Consider the following 20885-nt stretch of genomic DNA (forward strand, 5'->3'; position numbering starts at 1 on the left):
GCTCTTTGGATTAGAGAGGGAGGGGGAGAGGAGTGGGGGAAGGGGGAGAAGGATGGGGGAGGGAGAGGGGGAGGGAAATGGGAGGCTGGGAGGACGCGGAAACTTTTTTTCTTATTCTCAATAAAAAAAAATTAAAGAAAATAAAAAAAAAACTCAATTCATAGGTTGAGGTAGAATTCTGCTCTCCAGGGAGGCTGAATAGCAAGCAGCTCAACTAGCTCACTTCCTTATGCCTTGCAAGAAGTTCTCATGCTTCTCCTCACCCCTCCTAAAAAAATCTGTTCTCCACCCGATTCCTCACTACAGCTTCGGGTTCTCTAGTTGCCTACACAGCCCCTTGGCTGCAGGTGAATTTTATTTAATCAAATACATCCTTGCATCATAAACAAATATTCCAGAGTATAAACAAAAGTAACACACCTTAAAGTAATATTCAACATTTCTGTGAGTTTTTGCGATGGAACAGCTCAGCTGGGGTACTGGGACCAATGGGACAGGGTCTCAGGATAGATGGGTAAGAAGTCGGTGAATGACAAATAGACACAAGACTCAAAGAAATTGTATCTGAATCATCCTTTATACAGAAAAAATTGCTTAACAGCATGTATTTTTTATGTGATACAGATTATTTTAGAATCATTATATCAGATACACGAGAATAGATTTTTATCAGACAGATGTCCGTGGTGTGAGTCTGTGGTTGGTCATGCTAGACACGGCTAGGTATTAGTTTTGATATAAATCTTTATTTAGGCTATGAGTTTGTGGCATTTTGAGCTGATGTCAAGCAGTTGTTGTTAATAGTCATACAGTCTATAGTTTTTTTTATATTTTTGTAATCTATGCAGAAAAACTTTTTTTTATATTTTTAACTCTTTTTTAAACCTTCCCCCAAACCAATCTCAAGAAGTTACAGGCACTTATCACTTTCTTTTATCCTTATCCCATTTTTGTTGAATCTGACTTAATTGTTTAATTAAGTTTATCTTTTGGTTTTTATTTACTAAGCACCAGATTAAACGTGGAAACCTTTTTGCCTTGGATGTTTACCCTTCTTCCTCCATTAGCATCATATAATCCTGTATATGGTAATGTCTCATCAGTAGACTCTGGAAACTTAAACATCCTATCTTCCCTTCCAGAAAAAAAAAAGCAGACTGTATTTCTTAGAACATGAGCAGGTAATGCCAACATTGCAAGGGTTCCGGTGCAGGAAGCACACACACACACACACACACACACACACACACACACACAAAACTTCTCTGTGGGTACTCTTCCTTGAAGCTCCACAAGATCATGCAGACTCCACAAGAGGTGGTGTGACATCTCTCTCTTTTTTATTTTTTAATTAAAGATCATGCACATCTTGGCGAATAATAGAGATAGAAGAAGATATCAAGCGGAAGATGATTAAAAAGACAAGAATTACAATTATTACTATGCCTCTAATAATTGTAATAATCATAATACAATGTATACAATTAACAGGATTTATATTTAATAAACTTGAGCTTAAATATTTTGTCAATGAATTTAAATCTTTGCCTTCTAAATGAGCTTTACTGACTTTTGTAATGTTTGCCTGAAGTTAGCCATATCACAAGTAACATTGTTTTCTCATACTCCTAATACGTGATTTCTAGTGGCATTCCAATTGAGTATAGAGTTATATTTTAAAGGAGTTACACAAATATATCTAAAACTTGCATGGCATCTTGCTGAGAGCTGTGTCTTTAAATTTGCACGTTTTGCCCAATAGCCAAAACCATTTTTTAAGCACATTTACTTTTGTTTTTAGCTTTTTGTCTATAATTTGATGCTCTGTTAAGGCAAATGAAACATTTTTACTTAAATCATTTACAAAATTAGCTGTTTTTACTTTTGAAACCAAAGCTGTTGTGGAAACAGCAAGAGAAGTCAATATACCAATTAAAACATTTATTCCCCAAATTAAAGCCACAACAAAATGTTTTGGCAGCAACATAAAATCTACAACCTTTAAAATTTGTAAAGCAGAATTATCAAACCAGGGATCATCATGCATATCCACACACAACATCACTTATGAAGGTCTTTTTAGGATCATAAGTACAGAATATTGTTTATCCAAAGCAGAAGTAATGCAATCAGTAAAAATACATTGAGAACATAAAATATGAAAAGACTTCCCTAAATTAGTAATAGTTAAATTTTCTGGCCTTTCTGCTAATATCCCCATAGGATATCCCACATAGGCTCTTACCCCAATAGGAGAGCTTTTGTTTTGTTTTGTTTGTTGGCTTTTTTAGCAATAGCATATTAGTTGCAGCGAAAAGTCTAAACAAGCCTGGTTGCACTTCAGTTTTATTATGAAAGGGAGAGTGATTGACCAGTGTAGATGTCACCGTCCGGGAGTGAACCACCTTCTTAAAGGCTCCCCAAAAGCCTTTATACCCATTAAACTTATGAGAAATTTTTAAAAATATGATATATAATCATAAGTAGAATTAGCTACTGAAAATCATGTCCTTTGTCTACAGTACCATAGGGCTGTACCATAAGAGACTTTTGAAACCACAATTAAGCCATTTTGGCATTGTGATTAGTGAATCCCAATATTGACCTTTATTATGATATTTTTGTAAACAATTCTTTATCTCTAACTCCTCTTTAGGTATTAAAAAAGAATCATTATAACTTTTATATCCTAAGACCATCATTTTTAATTTTTACATAAGTCTTTTTTTTTGTCTTTTATATTAGCTGATTGATCTGGGGCATCAGTTAAGAATGTTCTATAACTTAACGGTAAACACCCTGAAGAACTTTCCCTGTCATAGAGACACATATAGAAGTAGTGGCTGACATTTCTTTATAGGTAAAAACATCGGATGTTAAATGTGAATCAGAAATGTTTTCTATCCCTCCCAATAGGTTATTATTATTGGTGGTCATCTCAATTATGTCATTGTCTCCCCAAACCACAGAATGAAGTATAGGTGGGTTTGGGACATAGGCCCAATATTTTCCCCTGTGACCAACATTGCCTAGGTGGTGAGAACAGCAAAAATAGCAAGACACATATTTTCATCAGTAACAGTCTTTTCTACCGAAATCACAGCTTTTTTAGCTGAGCGCGTGAGCTTTTTAATTTGAACCCAAGTAGGTGGTGTATCTTTCTCATTCGCTCTTGCCTGAGGAGGAGAAAGGTGAAGCTTCTTAAATTTCCGTTTCATTTTTTTTTATTTGCCTCTGTAGCTTTCTTTTCTTGGCCTTTGTTGAAAGGTCGGACGAGTCTATCTGGGATCCAGATGGGTGATGCAGCATCCTGTGGAAACACACAGCATAGCCTCTTATCGAGGCTATTAGGACATCAGGCCTTTCCAGATGCCTGTTAATAAATCTTCCCACTCCACCATAGGTTGATTAGTAATCTTCCCTTACCCCGATGTCTCTGCATAGGTGTTAAACCTTGTTTATTAGTATTTAAATGATTTAGTACAAATAATGCATGATATATTGAGTACTCTTTTGTCTTTGAAGCTGAATCTGTAAAGTCTGATGTGGTTTTTTGGTAACTGTTTGACCTTGAGGATTATATGGGATTTTTGTAACATGTTTATTTTTCTAGTTTTATAGAACCTTTTTTTGTTTGTTTGTTTGTTTGTTTGTTTGTTTGTTTTTGAGACAGGGTTTCTCTGTGGCTTTGGAGCCTGTCCTGGAACTAGCTCTTATAGACCAGGCTGGCCGTGAACTCACAGAGATCTGCCTGCCTCTGCCTCCTGAGTGCTGGGATTAAAGGCGTGCGCCACCATAGCCCAGCTATGGAACCTTTTAAATGATTGGGAAGTATAGGCAGGAGCATTATCTGTTTTTATTTTTGTTTTTTTTTTTAATACTTTAAAAGAAGTCAAAAGGTGTTGAGTAACATCTTTTATTGTTTCTCCGGTTCTAGAAGTTGCATGAATTGCACGGGAAAAGGTATTAATAGTTACATGCATATAGGCCAATCTTTCAAATTTTAAGCCTCTGGGATTCACCCCCATTTTCTAAGGATGAAATACTTTTGGGCGTTGTTTACAATTTTTGACTATTTGTCTAGCTTGTATTTTTGTAATATGAAACATTCATTTTAATGCTAAAGCATTCTGATGATGAATTTTATGACTTTGTCTAGCTTCTTTTAAAACATTATTAATTAAATTATCTTTAGTTAATAGATCTGTCATCATATTTCCTCTGGATAGAGGAACAGGTAGATTAGAGTGTCCTCGAATGTGACAAATGAAAATCTTTTCAGTCCTTTTTGGTATTAATTGTTGCAATTTTTGTAACAAAGAAATAATTTTAGATTGACCCGAAATCAAAGCTGTTTTTAAGGCAGGAGATAGATTGACTACATATTTTGAATCTGAGTATAAATTTATCCTTTGAGAACATTGCTGCACAGCAGCTATGTATGCAGTAACTTCTGCTTGTTGAGCCAAGAGGCCTGGTGACCTTTTTATTGTAGGAGGTTGATTAGGAGTATAAACCACAGAGTTCCCATTTGAGGAACCATCTGTGAATATAGTCAATGCTTTCTCTAAAGGCACATCTGACACCTTTGAGTGGAAAATTATTTTCATATTCTCTATGAATTTTATCAGAGGGTCTTGGGAGACATGATATTTAACTTGACCTGCATGATTTAGCAATGCTAAACTCCAATCATCATCATTTTGTAATAATGTTAAAAATTGTTGTTTATTATAAGGAATAATAATGTTATGTATTTTTAAAAATAACTCTCTAGATCTTATTCTAGCAATAACTATCGATTGACTGCATAAATATATATAGGAGGCAACCATTTTTGTTTGTGTATGTGTTGAGTGTAACCGTTCCAAAATGCCTTCTTTCTATAAGCAACCTGTGGGAGTATATGCTGTTCTAAGAATTATAAATTCCCATTCTTTAACATAATCAATTTGTGGTACATTTGCTCTCTGCAATTTTTCTTCTACTAATGCTATCTTTTTTAAACATTTTTGGGGTTAATACCCTTTAGATTTAGGATTAGAATCTTCTTTTAATGCTTTAAATAATACATGCAATTAACCTGTGGTTATGTTTAAATAGGGTCATACCCAATTAATATTTCCTAATAATCTTTGAAAATCATTTAATGTTTTTAACTTATCAAGCCTAATGTTCATTTTTTGAGACATAATATAATCATTATATATAACCTTCCCTAAAGGCCCATTATATTGAATTTTATCAGGGGCTATAAAAAGACCATTATCAGTTAATTGCTGTATCATATGCTTTAATGTTTCCTCAATCTGATCCTTATTTTTATTAGCCAATAATATATCATCCATATAGTGAATTATATAAGCATGAGGAAATTAATTTCTTTTAGCTTTTATAGCTTGAGCAACAAATCCCTTGTGGTAAGACTTTTTATTGACATATTTTACCAGGTCTTTGCAAGTTACTTGAAGGTACACTAAAGGCAAATCTTTGGGAATCTTTAGGGTCTAGATTTATTGTAAAGAAACAATCTTACAAATCAATAACAGTTATATAATATCCTTGTGGCACAGGTATGTGGTGAAGTGATCCCTGGTTGCAGTGCTCCCGTATCACGCATGGTTTCAATAATGGCTCTCAAATCTTGTAAGAGCCTCAATTTTCCTGATTTCTTTTTTATTACAAAAAATTGGTTTATTCCAAGGACTATTGGCTTCTTCTAAATGGCCTTTCTCCAATTGTTCTTGATCTGAAGATTCCACAGCATATATTTTTCCTATTGTCAGGGGCCACTGATCTATCCATACAGGCTGATCATTTTTTCACATAATGGAATCTGTATGCTTAATGCCAGTGGCCCCTATGAAAATTTTTGCAGATTCAGAATCTGATGTAACTAACTTTACATCCATTTCTTCCATAATATCTCTTCCCACAAGGAGAAGGGTAAAGAACTTATTATACAAGGACAAAAATACCCTTGTAGGTCTTTACATTCCTATTTTAATCTTCTTGTAGTTTTTACTACATTATTTGCCATCCCCATTCTAGTAAGGTGGATGAAGTTCTGGTAACAGCTTAAGCAGAGGGCCAAGCTCTGCCTGTTATACAGGACCTGTCTGTTACTGTGTTGAAACGTCCTTCTATAGGTCTTTCATTAACTTTAATGACTTTAAAAGGCCTTTCTTTGGTGATTTCTTGTGTCCATGCAACTATTTCTGTAGAGCCAAACCCCTCTTGCCCCCCCCCCGTCCTTTTAGTACAGGGTTAGGCAGTTTTACATAATTTAATAACAATATCTGTGTTATTTTTGATCCTTATGCAACTTAACAGTTCTTTTAGTGGCCGAATCATTACTTTTATAATTCCAGTAAAATCAGCATCTATTATTCTTGGTAAAACTTCATTTTTTTAAATAATTAGAACTTCTGTCAATGACTAATCCCACTAGCCCATCAGGCAAAGGTCCCTGCAAACAAGTGTCTACAAATTGTTTCTCATCTATCCGAGACAAGAGATCATCTTTTACTACAGCAAGATCCAAACCTGTGCTTCCAAGTGTGGCCCTAGATAAATCAAATATATTAAAGCCAGGTGCTTCAGGATTGAGGCTAGATGATCTTTGCTCTATACACCCTCTTTCTGCTGCTGGGCTGAGGGCGTGCCCCTCTTCCCGGTTTTGTTTTTATTTATTTATTTTTTTTTTTGCATCATCAGCTGTTTTGTTGTTACTTGACAAGTTGCATTTTGTATCAAACTTTGATCTCCATTCATTTCTCCAGTGCTTCCCTTTCCTGCATCTAGGGCATAACCCTGGTAGATTCTTATTCTTAATTTCTTTTAATAAAATATTCTGATTGTTATTGTTACAGTTTTTACTCGTGTGTCCTGGTTGGACACACAAGAAGCATACCCCTTCAGCTTGTTTTTTTTTGTTTGTTTGTTTGTTTTTATTAAGTCCCCATATATTGGTACTATTCAACATTTGTCCCTTAACTGCTACAGCATAGGATGTACCACTGCTGGTGAGTCATCAATAAATGCTTTAATATAATCTTGTCTTGTCCCTGTCTTTTTGATTGGTCTTATAAGCTCTTTGCAGAGAGAATTGGCATTTTCCCAAGCTAATTGCTTTAGTAACATTTCAGTTCCAACTGAAGGAGAAAACATCTCTCTGCAAAGCTTCTTTTAATCTAGCCGCAAAATCTTCATATGGTTCATCTGTTTTTTTGTCTAATACCAGTGAGGACTGTGGTCTTGCCTTCCCCTACTGGTAACTTCCTCCAAGCCATAACAGCTATTTTTGGAAATTCTTTTTAAAACTGTTTCAGTATTTCTGTTTGAGCTGTAAAGTAGCATATTCTCCTTTACCTGTAAGCATGCCCATAGTTGGTTTTGCCCCTCTCTTTAGGAAAATTTTTTTTTATCTATATCCCATGCTCCATTTTTATATTCTGTTTCCCAAATGACATACTGTCCTGGAAACAGGACTGGTTTTGCTGTCTGATGCCAATCATATGGTGTTAACCACATACTTCCTATCATATCCAAAATCTGTAGAGTATAGAGAGAAGAGGGCCCCATAGATTTAACTGCCATTTGTAGTTCCTTCTATGTTTTTAAGGGCAGGGGTCCCCACTGTGATTTTTCATCATCAAATGCTGTATCTCCTTCCTCATCACCCTTATGATATCCAGCTGCCTCCTCTTCTAAATCCCAATCATCTCCCTCATCTTCATACCCATCATCCTCAGAATTAGCTTGAAGCAAGTTTGTCTTACTACCTATATAATTTTCAGACATAAGGTTTTTTTTACAAGCCTTTTTTTTTCTTTTTCTTGCTTTTAGGATTCTTATCAGACTCTTTGTCTTTCTCTGAAGGAGCTGCCTCAGCTAAAAACTCCCTTTCTAAATTATCATTTAAAAGATCTCTTATCTGGATCCAAATAGAAAATGCAGGGGTAGGGACTTCCCCAGGGCCATGCTTTTTATAAAACCCCTCATTTCCTTTCCTACTCTTTTCCAGTTTTGCAGAGAAAGAGTTCCCTCTTCAGGAAACCAAGGCTTCACTTTCAAAATAAAATCATAAAAGTCATTAGATGACTTTTTAGAAACTTTGCTTCCTCTGCCTTTATGCATATTACTCAACACAGAAAGGATCAGGTCTTTACCTTTGGAATGAGAATACCCCCATGATTTTTCTCTTACCTACTTGCTGTCCTAACCTGGTGATCCTTTACCAAGGAGCCTGCAACATTCTGGTGAGTTCCTATCCTTACCTGAAAAATTTTTAAAAAGAGAAGAGAGATAGCTTACCTATCCTGAGAGAAGTCTGAAGAAAGCGCAGCTTTTGAGTCCCACATTGGGTGCCACCTGCAATAGACCATCTCAGCCAGGGCACTGGGACTGACAGGACAGGGTCTCAGGAATAGGTGGGTAAGCAGTCGGCGAATGACAAACAGACCCAAGACTGAAAGAACTGCATCTGAATGCATCTTTACTAGGCACGAGGTTCATCCTTTATACAGAAAAATTTGCTTAACAGCATGTATTGTTTTTTTATGTGATACAGATTATTCTTAGAATCATTCTATCAGATACATAAAAATAGATTTTCATTAGACATATGTCCTTGGTGTGAGTCTGGTTGGTCATGCTAGACATGGCTTGGCATTAGTTTTTATATAAATCTTTATCTAGACTATGAATTCATGGCATTTTGAGCTAAGGGCAAGCGGTTGTGGTTAATAGTCACGCAGTCTACAGTCTTTTTATATTTCTGCAATCTATGCAGAAGAACTTCATTCCTTCTCCATCTCCATATTTCTAACTCCTTTTTAAACCTTCCCCAAAACCAATCTCAAGAAGTTAACAGGCATTTTTCTCTCTCTTCTATCTTTGTCCCATTTTTACTGAATCTGTCTTAATTGTTTAATTAAGTTTGCCTTTTGTTCTTTATTTACTAACCACCAGATTAAATGTGGTTGACAGTTGCATGGCTGGGGCAGACTGCAGGGTCACTGGCAGTGGCACCAGGATTTATCCCTACTGCTTGTACTGGAATTTTAGGAACCTATTCTCTTTGGATGGATACCTTGCTCAGCCTATATACAGTAGGGAGGGCCTTGGGCCTTCCCAAAAACAACGTGCCTCATCCTCTCTGAGGAGTAGGTACAGGGTGGGGTGGGAATAAGTAGAGGAAATAGGGGGAAGGGAGGGAGTGGGAACTTGGGTTGGTACGTATAATGAAAAAAAAGATAGTTTCTTTTTCTTTCTTTTTTCTTTTTTTTTTTTAAGAAAATGGCGTCTGAGTTGAGTTAATGTGGATGAAGAAGCAGATAGAATGGTAAGTGTAGCAAGAGCAAGTGGCCTGAGAGGCATTATCCTAAAAAGGAAAAATAGAGTAAATCCCACAACCGGGTCTAGAAATGCAAGCACAAGGGAAAGCTCTAAACACAAAGCAACAAAAAATTCTATGGTCTCAGCCCAGGAAGAGAAGTCCAAACTTTACCATAGTTAAGACAAAGAAATGCAATTACAGAATTATCCAAAGATGCCCCTGAACTCTAACTCTGAACTCCCCTCAGGCTCCCAGTTCTTGGATCAGTACTGAAAGACCTCAGAGGAAGCAGAAGATAGCATGGAAAGCAGGCAGTTTAGTCAGGATATAGGAGGGCTACACTCGAAGGAGGACAGTGGATGTGAGCCAAAGAGGCCATTTTAAAGATAGTGTTCTGTTAAAGACAGTTATTCTCTTAAATTAATTAGTTAATTAATTTTGTGATTAAAAGTATATTTTCTGCACCATTTAGTGCTCAAATCATTGTGTCTGAGGGAAAACCTTATGTAACATTGAACAAAATCTTCTTCATTCCACCGTCCACAAAACCATCCTGAGAATGTATTGTAAACTGTTACTATTGGGCTTTGATGTGGTAATGGTATAATTGCATAGGTAAATCCATATTCAATCGTGAACAGTGTGAGTGGTCGTCTGACTTCTCTTTTCACACATAGGCCAGACAACAGAAAATAAATTTAGTTTATAGCACTGTGCCTTTAACGTGAAACTGCACAGCTACATGAAACCAAAGGCGTATGAACAAGACTCTTCTTGCAGCTAAATTGAAAGCATATTTTGTTGTTGGCATTTTTCTAAAAAAAGGACGAGATCTGAGCAGTTTTGCTTCCTTTCAACATTCTTGCTTGTAGCATTACAAAACTCCGAGTCTGGAAAATGACTTGCAGAAGCCAGACTGATTTATCAAGGAGTCTGCCAAAATTCTCTGGCATTTTGAATTTGGCAGAATGTTGCAAAATAAGTTTTCTCAGACAATTCTGGTTCTGCCACAAACCCAAATGTCTGAGGAGTGGTTCCAAGTGTGCCTGACCACAGGTTCCTCATCTCTTGAAGATGTTTTCCTACCCAGGTTATTGCAAAGCTTAGCTCTCATAGTGAGGAGACCTAACTATGCTTTCTTATTCTGTTTTAATAGACTTTTCAAATTTCTGTCAAAATAGCACATGACTTAAATTAATACTTTAAAGTAAACCTAATAAAAGTTAGCCATTTTTGAAATCTTTAAATTTCTGTGAAGTCTAGCTGGCTTTCATTCTAAGACATTTAAGTAATGTAGAGGCCAACACTCTTTCCCTCCTCGTGTAGAATAACAAGGTACTGTTTTGTTTTTAGCTTAAAAAGCATGGTTTTTCCCATGTGCAAATACTATTTTGTAGAAAATGAGCCAATGAGTTCTGTAATGTGAATTTTTTCCTCTTCCATATTACATCATATAACTTCTGTGCTCAAAGCTCATTGCAATGAACCAATGTCAAAGGTCCAGAATGCATGGCAGACACTTTATATTTGTGGTGTTCAGAAAGAGTAACATGGATATGGACAACAGTGCACAGCCTTGGAAGGAGTGGGCCTTGCAGGTGTTCTGAAAGATGAAGGTTTTGAGAAAACAGAAGTCTGGACCATGAAAAATGAGAAACAGCACCTGCAATCAGGCAAGCACAGAAAAGAGACAATAGGGGCTTGGGTAACTAGTGTGAGAAAGAGAGAGGGTGAGTCCAAGAACACCAGGATGGCCACAAAGGGCTCACAGGGCCAGACCAAGGAGAGGAAAAGATCTGAGAAGCATTGTGTGCTTTCCACTCCCAGTCTCTCTACTGAATATGCTTGATCTCAGATGATCATCTCCTCACCTGTGGGAGAGGCATGGCAGATAGGAGAAATGAGACAGATGACAAGCAACGTGGTTGGCATGCTTCTGTTTATTTTGCTCCTAAACAGGTCTGGAGAAGTGCTATGGCATTCTAATTAATATTAATTTTTTTTCCATTTTGAATGCAAATAAGCCATGTTCATTATGTGATATAAGACAAGGTTCCTGTAAAATGAAACGTGTGTCACATGCGTTTGTATGTCACAATAGAACTTAGTGACGCAAGTTTGAACTAACACGGTTGAACAAGGAGTACACCACTGTGAACAGGATCACACAGAATACTTATTGTGTGGTTGATGTGTCCTGAAAGCTTTTGCCGGATCTGGAAAATTAGCTAACCCTAAGTGTAGCAAGAAACCAGCTTTTATAAAAGAGAATCATTTTTCCTAGCTCAGAAACATTGAGATTCCAACAATAAAACTGCTTTCACTTTTAGTGAGAGAAGATAGAGAATTGCTCTTCCTTTTAAAAAGCCTCAGTAGAAAGCAACTATCCCACTGCCTAATAGAAAGAGGACATGTTTACAGATAGGAAACATGGTGACATTTCTTCACAAGCTCTGCCTTTAACATTCTAATGGAATTAATATGTCAAATAAGTCACAAATAGGATTACAATAAATGAATTATAAAATCTCTTTTGTCTAAACAACATGTACTATGCAGCATTGTATTTAAACAAGGAACCATGTCTTGTATACGTGACATCTTAGTAGTGACCCCTAGAAATGTGACGATTATCATGGGATTTGTAACCACAGAGGGCTGATATGTTTTCCCGCAATCTTCTTGTTTTAATAAATGGTTCAAAGTTTTACTGCTGTGTTTGTTTCTTTAGTAGTCACTTTAAGACAGACTATTTCCTGAAGTGCAGGTATTAATTGCTAATACAGGCCTAGTGTTTCTTAAATGTATTTCATGACATCCTGACTCTCTTTCTGTATTAGCCAAGGGTTTCAATGATTTCTTGCCTTCCTTCATGTTAGTATTCCCATGGTGAAACCCATTGTGCTGATATCTGGAAAGTCTGGTCTATAATTTGATGAAAACCTTTGTTCTGAGATGTAAAGATCTAGATCTTCTGTCTGTGATATAAACTGGAAAGTTGCTTCAGATTTTCTTAATTCAGTGAGTGTGTGTGAGAGAGGGGGCAGGGAAGGAGAGAAAAAGAGAAGGAAAGGAGAAGTAAGAGGGGTTGGAGACAAACAGACCCACAGACAGAGAGAGGAAATATAAGTGCCACATATGCTTAGGCATAGGCAGGTTTTAATTTATCTTCCTCCAGGAAGTCCCAGCAGATTCCTTGTCTTTCCCAGCAATATCTTCTGGATCAAGGCAAGATAATGTTAAGGGCATCTTATAAGTAGAAAGCCACAAGAGGAGTTGTCTTTCCAGGTCAATATCCTGTCTTCCATGTGGCATATCAGCATGGGTACAAATGGCATTTCGCTGTGCCTAGTATGCCCTGAATATATTGATATCCCATCTGACATAAAACATGAACTCAGCTGCCAAGAGCTGGCTCAAGAGAAAAGCTTCTAGATCCCTACTTTCCTTTCAAAAGTTTAAGGTTCTCCCTCCTTAAAAATAAAAAAAAATCACATAAGAAGGTTTTGCCCTGTTATATAATTTATCTACCCCAATTTCCCTACTCTTCTCAAAGGTACAAATACAGTTATCCCTTAGGATATTCTGAAGGTTATATCGAGGATCTCTACAGATGCTCAAGTCATTTATTTATAATGTTTAGAATTAGAATATAACATGCACATCCCCTTGCATATATTATACCATCAGTTAAGAACAATACCTAATACAATACAACCATTATGGAAATAATTGTTACATGATGCCACAAAGAGAATGGTCAAAAAACAGTCTCTGCATGTCCAATGTGAATACAAGGTTTTGTTGTCTAAGTTTGGAGGCATCTGTGGATGTGGCATTGTAGAGAAGAAGGTAGACTGTGTATCTTTCACTGTGCTCCTCCAGCATCCGTGTTTGCTCCTGATGTGTTAGGGCTATTTGATCACATTTTAACCCTGAGTTTTCAGACATTAGTAGGGAGGGATTTGAAGTGGCTTCACCTTTTCTGGTTTGGCAGAACAGAAGCACTGGTTTTTGGAAGACTCCAGCAAGGACAGAAGGTTCACTAGTTGCAACCCATCCTCTTTGAGCTGGCAGGTTTCATCCCTGCCTTTGAATCTCGAGCCTTATTTATAAACAGAACAACAGAGATTTAGCTAAAACTACCTTTAGCAGCATCAACAGAGCCAGTACCCAAGGGACCAGAAACCCTGCCAGGCTGTAGCCTGAGTGGCCAGATCACTGCCAGAGATGCAGGCCAGTAACTGTAGAGTCATAATTGTGGGTTGAAATAGCAGTGGACTAAGGCACAGCCAGTGTGCCAAAATTAAAACAACATTTGATACTCGAATGTGTGGCATGACCACAGGGACAGAAAGGTCATGCCATCCAGCTCTACAGCAGTTGCCATCTGGGCTCATTCATGCAAGCACTCGCAGCAGGAGGCTGCGGCTTTGGGGGATTCTGGAAGGCAGGCTCACACTTGGAAATTGTGAGAGGGGCTTAGGTTTACAACTGACACAGTAGACAAACTACTAGAAGTCAGTGGGTTTGGTGAGATACCTGTAAAATCCTTTTGTAGAGAGTAAAATAATATTAAAACAAAAACACTTTCCCGTGTTAGTAATAGGAAACACCACAATGCAGGAAGCTAGGACCTGTATAATGCTACTATGGATGGTTTGAAAATGGAAAATTTAAATGAGGGGCTAAATGTCTTAGGTGGAATTGACATAATGTTGATTATAATTACTATCAATTTGGTAATTAATATTTTTCTTAAAAAGGTGGCTTGCTAATCATGCCAAATATGCTGATAAGATACAAGACTTAGAGAGATTTACTATTAATAATATACAAGCTTTAGAAAAACCTCTGAATAAAAGTAAGAAACATATTCAAACACATAGTAATTTAGAGTAGAACCTACCTCACCATACCATTATAAACCTGAAGAGGAATGACCTAAAATTATTAGAACCAACCTTAATTAATCCAATTTTCATGAAAGAATGACCACCAGATGATAGGTATCTCCAAGGCTATGAAGACATTAACTGGAATCCTGCAGAAATGTTAGATTTGAAAACATTTAGGGAAACAGTTATTTAATATGGTATATATATTCATTCTTTATAAAGTTTATGATGTTAAATTCATGGGCCACTAGGAACAAAACTTCATTAAAAAGTGATGGGCACCCCTACATGGAGTTTGTTTTTATTGTGGCAAAGTTATCTGCTGGAACAGAAGCTACCCTTGCCTTGACTGCTGACAGTATGCTGTCCAAATTGAATGAGCAAGATACATAAGAAGGTGATTCCTAAACTTTGTCAAGACAAAGTATGACAGTCTTTAGAAATTCCTGCTTCACAGAAAAGTCTGTCAGAGATTCAAAGCCTGTAGGCCAAAGATGGATGCCCCAACATTACGGAAGAACTTTGGGTAACTCTCCAGACAGCCAGCTGCTTCTGTCATTTTCTACACTTTTAGAATGTTTTTGTTCTATACTTCTGGTTTACTCAGGTAATGTTTTAGCCTTCACTGGTCTCGGATAGACTCAAAAATTAGATAGTTATAGTTACCATTTTTCTTGTTACCAAATTAAGAAATGAAACTAACAAAGTAGCTATAAAGTATATAAAGTTGAGAGATATAAAAGTTAAAGTTGTTTATCTAAAAAGGTTTTGAAGATCTCAAAAAGATAGTTTTGAGTTGGTCATACAATTTAGGATAGAAAGTGAATGAAGTACAAAACTTTGGATTTACCAACATAGGATAGATAATAGAGTAGTTTCTCTGAATTTGCCAAATACAAATGGACTGGACATTGTGAATGTAAATCTTCCTTGAAAAGTGTCCTTATTATATATAATTTTACTATGTGAGAGTTAAAATCTTCCTGTTTTATTTAGGCAATGCCTGATAATTGTTCTTCATTGTATATAGTTTAACTGTGTTAGAGTTAAAACCTTTCCTTTCACTTAGACAATTTTAATCACACTGTGAACCATGAATTTGCATTTGTGTTGGTTAAATAAAATTAACCTTGGGTCAGAAGTCTGAGTCAGCAACTCATTGACACAAAGTAATCATAGAGCATCAGAGGGCATCTGGGAGAGACTGAAAAACTCAGGAAATATTAGGGAGGGATTTGGAGTGGTGTGGCAATTTTCTTGTTTGACAGAGTAGAAGCATGGGTCATTGGGAGACTCCAGCAACTCAATGTCTCTGAGCTATCTGGTTTTCACCTCAGCCTTTGAAACTTGTCTTATTTATAAATAAAACAATAGAGATTTAGTTAAAACTACCTTTAGCAGAAGCTACAGAGCCAGTATCTGAGAGAACAGAGTTTTCCCCAGACTGTGACCTCAGTGGCCAGGCCACAACATGAACATCCAAGCCATTGCCAGAGAAGCAGGACAGTAACTGCAGTATCACAGTTTCTGGCTAAAATAGCAATGAATTAAGGTACAACCACTGTTCCAGTTATGACAACACTGATGTTTTTCTCTGAAAGTGGAACTCACGCTTCAGCTGCCGCTGTGAAAAAAATCTCTTGAATTCCATCTCATGGCAGTCCTGGTGGAGTGACCCTGTTACCCCAGGCTAAATTTCATGATACTTGATAAAATCAAAGTTGTCACCTTCAGCAATATTTCACTTTTCTTCCCTAACATGCCATCTTTCTTGTGAACTCCAGGAGAATTAATTATAACTCTAAGTTCAAGTCTCTTGAGTATTTAAAACATTGCTTTAATGGAATAACATTTTATATTTGTACAAGAAAACTTCTATACATCCTACTAAACCTATACTAAACTCTATGCAGACACTTCCTACTTCATCTCTCTTTGGCTGTGTCCCTGTTGAAGTAGGCAATGTAGGGATGCATCCTGTATGCAATGCTATTTTAGGTAATTTCCTAAATATTTGCTCCCACCCACTCACTCTATTCTGTTTTATTTGATCTGATCAATTGAGTCTAATAGATGATGTATTGCTTGGCACATTGTAGAACTGGGCATTTTTGTCCATCTTGTAAAATATATGCAGTGACAAATTTAATGCCATTTTTAAATCATTGTGTATGTGATAAAATGTTAATAGATAAATCACAAAGTTGACATTAGAGAAATTAAGGTTTTGAAGTTCTATTTTTCCAAATATTGCTATCTGCCATTTCTAAACAGCAGGAACTACACGAGAATACTAGCCGAAGACTTTATAACAAGCCACAGTCTTAAGAGTGGGAACAGCTGGGTGGTGATGGCACACGCCTTTAATATCAGCACTTGGGAGGCAGAGGCAGGCAGAACTCACTGAGTTCAAGGCCAGCTTGGTCTACAAGAGCTAATGTTAGGACAGCTAGGGCTGTTGCACAGTGAAAAACCTGTCTCAAAAAAAATAAAATAAAAAAGACAGAGAAAAAATGGGAACATCTTCTGACACCTTGAAAATGACATCTTTAGTACTGATAAGTTTAAATTTCCCTGAAAACTAAACTGAAGACAGCTGTCTGTTAAATGGTATCAATTCTGAACTGTATAAATCTGTGATGTTAACTTTTATACACTAAATGTTCTCTATCTTCCCTTGTATAAATTATTCCATAACTTTTTCTTTCTAATATTTTAATATTCTTCATGTTCTTATTGCTTTCCTCCTCATTTGTATATCTTCTCATTAATTTGTGTAGACTGTCATCCAATTTACACAAAATAGTAGACATCTATCATTATGCATCAACTCTATCTGACTATGTTTTCATTTCTAATCAAATATGAATGTGTATATTGTTTTTAATTAATGTACAAGTTTGTGTTGACTTGAAAGATTTGATACTACTGAACAGGGAGAAGAATAGCATTAAAAGTCTTCCAAGAAATCATTTATTGCTATTTTCCTAGTGCCCAGATAGTGCGTGCCTCAAGTATTTTTATGGTGCTTTTCAGTCTTCGAATGTTCTTGACAGACTTTATTTGGAAATAATAGGATAGAGAAAGGTGATTTCTCTTGCCTGCTGTGGAAATGAAAGCCCACGTGAAGAACTCATCAGCAGTACCTGGGCTAAGACCCTCCAGTACTCATCTGCTATAAATGATAACACGAATGGCAATGACAGTGACCTTGATTGCATTACAGGGTAGAAAACAAAGAGCCTCTGTGGAGAATGACAGTGAGTGCCAATCACATTTGAGTAGCCCATTCCTTCTTACATAGTCCTAAGTGTTTGCATAAATTGTTTTTATTGAAGTGTTACTTAAATATACACACATTAAACATTTCTCTTACCTGTGATTCTGACATTAGTTAAAGCAAAAGCAAAGGTACAGATTAAATAAAAACAACATTAAAGTCAAGAACATTAAAATATTAAGTTAATGGAATTGATAACACTCTTTCCTGCATCTAAGTCCTATCTTTTAAGAATATGCACTACTGACATTCAGGTTCGTTTCAGCTTGATAGTCTTAAAGTACCCATTTCAAACATCTATAAATCCAACAATTGCTGATCATCTGAGCAAGAGCAGAATTGTGCTTCTTGCTCTTCTGTACGCTAGAAGATCAAGGGGCTAGCCCATCCAGTGTCTCATTCACAGATAGTCTCATCGATGCGTCCTTACAGGATGGAGGATGGGAAGGAGCTGCTTTCATGAGGACAGGAACACCATCTGGAAGGGCTTTCCCCTCATGGTCAAAAGGTCTCTCTAAATAATATCCCTATTTCCTGATAGCACAACACCTTGGGAGATAGTGTGCAGTGTGGAAATTTGGGAGTGTCATGAACATTCAGAACATAGCTCTATGTATTACATGAAAATTAATTCTCTCCTCAACAAGTCTCCAATCTATTGCAAAACCTTGACATAACAAGCCCTAAGGCCACTTGCTTTCAATGCACCCAATCACATCTGGGATTTCCTTGCTGATTTGCATGGACAAAACAATTACATTGAGGCAATACGAGCTGAAATAATAGGAGTTGTGCTGTGTGATGGTACTCCGTTAAAAAATAGATATCTAAGAGATCAAGAGGAATCTTGAATCAATGTTTATGATCAAATTCTATGTGAAAATATAATTAAATATATATCAGATCAAGCTCCTAAGGCTTCATATAAGGTATATGAGAACTCTGTCAAGGTCACGTCCACAAATAAGAGAGTTATATAATGGAAAAATTACTTTCACCTGGAAATAGACTCACTTACTCCTAGACTAACCATGCAGCAAGTAGAGTGAAGCAGCCTAGATCAAGAAGTAGAGAGAAATAAAGCCTCACGAAAGAGAATGATCAGGTGGACTTCTATTGCATCCCATTCTCTTGTCTTGTGGCCTTTTTTCAGGCAGGTTCAACAGGCAGAGCTTTACGAAGCATGGTCATGCAGAGCTGGGGAGGCAGGCACCAATCTCCCACTTGTCAACCAGGACCGAGAAAGTTGAAAATAAGGTGTCGTGGTCTCAGAGACAGTGTGATGAGTCTGTGGCTGTTAGGAAGGAGCTACGCATTCTCAGGTCAAAGTTCCCACAAACTAGAAAGGTAGAGAGTTGTAAGGATGTAAAGCAGAGTCAAGGCAGTGCTTGCCAGTTACTGGCCTCGTCCACTCATCCTTTATACAGACAGGGAAGCTTAAGGAGTGCAGATGATTTCAACCTTGGTCATATACCAGGAATTATGCCCTAGGGAACAAGGCATTCTGACTTAGAGAGGAAATAAATCAAATGAATGCTTCGCACTGCCTAAGGGTAGGGAAGGGGATGCCAGTATCATTACATGAAATCGGAACTTCCTTGAATTTGAGCAAACGTTTGCCATGTGGCTAAGTTGATGTGGGAGTGTCATATCAATCTGTTGATTTCATTGGCTGAGCAATAAAAGAAACTGCTTGGCTGGCCCTCATAGGTTAGAACATTGTTGGGAGGAGTAAACAGAATAGGATGCTGGGCGGAAGAGGAAGTGAGGTCAGACTCTGCCCTGCTTCCAGAGGGACCAGACAGCCGCCATGCTCTGCTCTCCCAGGCAGCTGCAACCCACGATGGACTTAGGCTAGAATCTTCCCGGTAAGCGCACCTTGGGGTGCTTACACACATCATTAGAAATGGGCTAGTCCAGATGTGAGAATTGGCCTGTAAGGGCTAGAGTTCATGGGCCAAGCAGTTCTTTAAATGAATACAGTTTGTGTGTTGTTATTTCGGGCATGAGCTAGCCAAGCGGCCGGGGTGTTGGGGACGCAGCCCCGCCGCTCCAATTTCAACATTAAGTGTCTGATGCTTGTGTTGGGATAGATGTCACAGTCTGAATGTAATGGACGCTGCAACAGACAGAATTTTCCTAAGCCTGAGAAGAAGGAAATTTTCAATCTAAAGTATTATATCCATTTTGCTTTCTTTCAAATTATACAGGCTCTAATCCTACATGTGACAAGGTAAACAAAGCCTTAAAAGAAGCAGAATGGTGTTGCTTGTCACAAGATCTATCTGCTTTGCTTTAAACTATGTGTATGTCCAGCAGAAAATTTCTCATTTGGCATGTAGCATATTGTAAAGTCAATCAGCCTTTTGGAATTGGAGATTTCCTTCCCTCCCTTTGTCAAATGAACTCAGTACCCCAGGGTTTCCCATCCAGAAAAATGTTCTTCATTTTCAAGGAGAGAGAGAGAGAGAGAGAGAGAGAGAGAGAGAGAATATTTGGATTTCATCTTTTCCCCTGAAACATGAGCTCATAGGCAAGGCATTGTCAGTAACTAAAGGTAGCATCATTAGTCCAGCCCGGCTAGGCGGCAGATATGCACAGAGGAGTGCCTCTTTGAGATCAGACGAGCCCAGGGTGATACAGGCATAGACAGGAGTCCCTTTCAGGACAGGTCTTTCCTATTTTTAGTCAGGTGAAGGTCCAAGTGATCTATTTCAGACTGAGATAGCTCATTTTCAAGGCAGAGAAATGGAAACTATAGGTCAGAAGTATGTTGAAAACGAAGGGTTTAGAAAGGACACCAGCTATATTTAAACTGGCCAATGGCCACACCAGGAATGCTTGAATTTAGCAAATTCCTGAAAAATGAAGTCATGAAGATATAAAAATCTTTACAGACAGCTTAACATCAGGGAAAGAAAGTTCAAACTTAACAAACTAGAAAATCTTAAACAGAAGACATGCACATATATGTGCACATTTACACGCATGTTTTCATATAGGTGATCATACGGAGAAATGTTTTCTCACGTAGTAAGTACATTTTCTTAATCCAAACATGGAAGTATATGCCTATGATCCCAGCACTTGAGATGGTGAGGGCATAGAACTTTTGGGAATTCAAGACAAGCTGAGTTACAGAGTGATGTCCCTGTCTACAAATCAACTAATCATTACTGATTAATGCTTCTCACCCAGTCTTCTGGGCAGGTGATGAGGGAAAGGACAGGCAATGATGAGCACTTTCCAGAATGCTTCTCTTTCCTGAAGAGGGAATAGACCTTCATGATTTATGAAACCATATATGGTCTATATATTATGAAACCATGTAGTCTCAGAAGCAGGACAACAGCTGATGACCCCTGAT

The sequence above is a fragment of the Alexandromys fortis genome, unplaced genomic scaffold, assembly GCF_014885135.2.
Source record: "Alexandromys fortis isolate MF-2015 unplaced genomic scaffold, M_Fortis_MF-2015_v1.1 scaffold_18, whole genome shotgun sequence".
Taxonomy (NCBI): domain Eukaryota; kingdom Metazoa; phylum Chordata; class Mammalia; order Rodentia; family Cricetidae; genus Alexandromys; species Alexandromys fortis.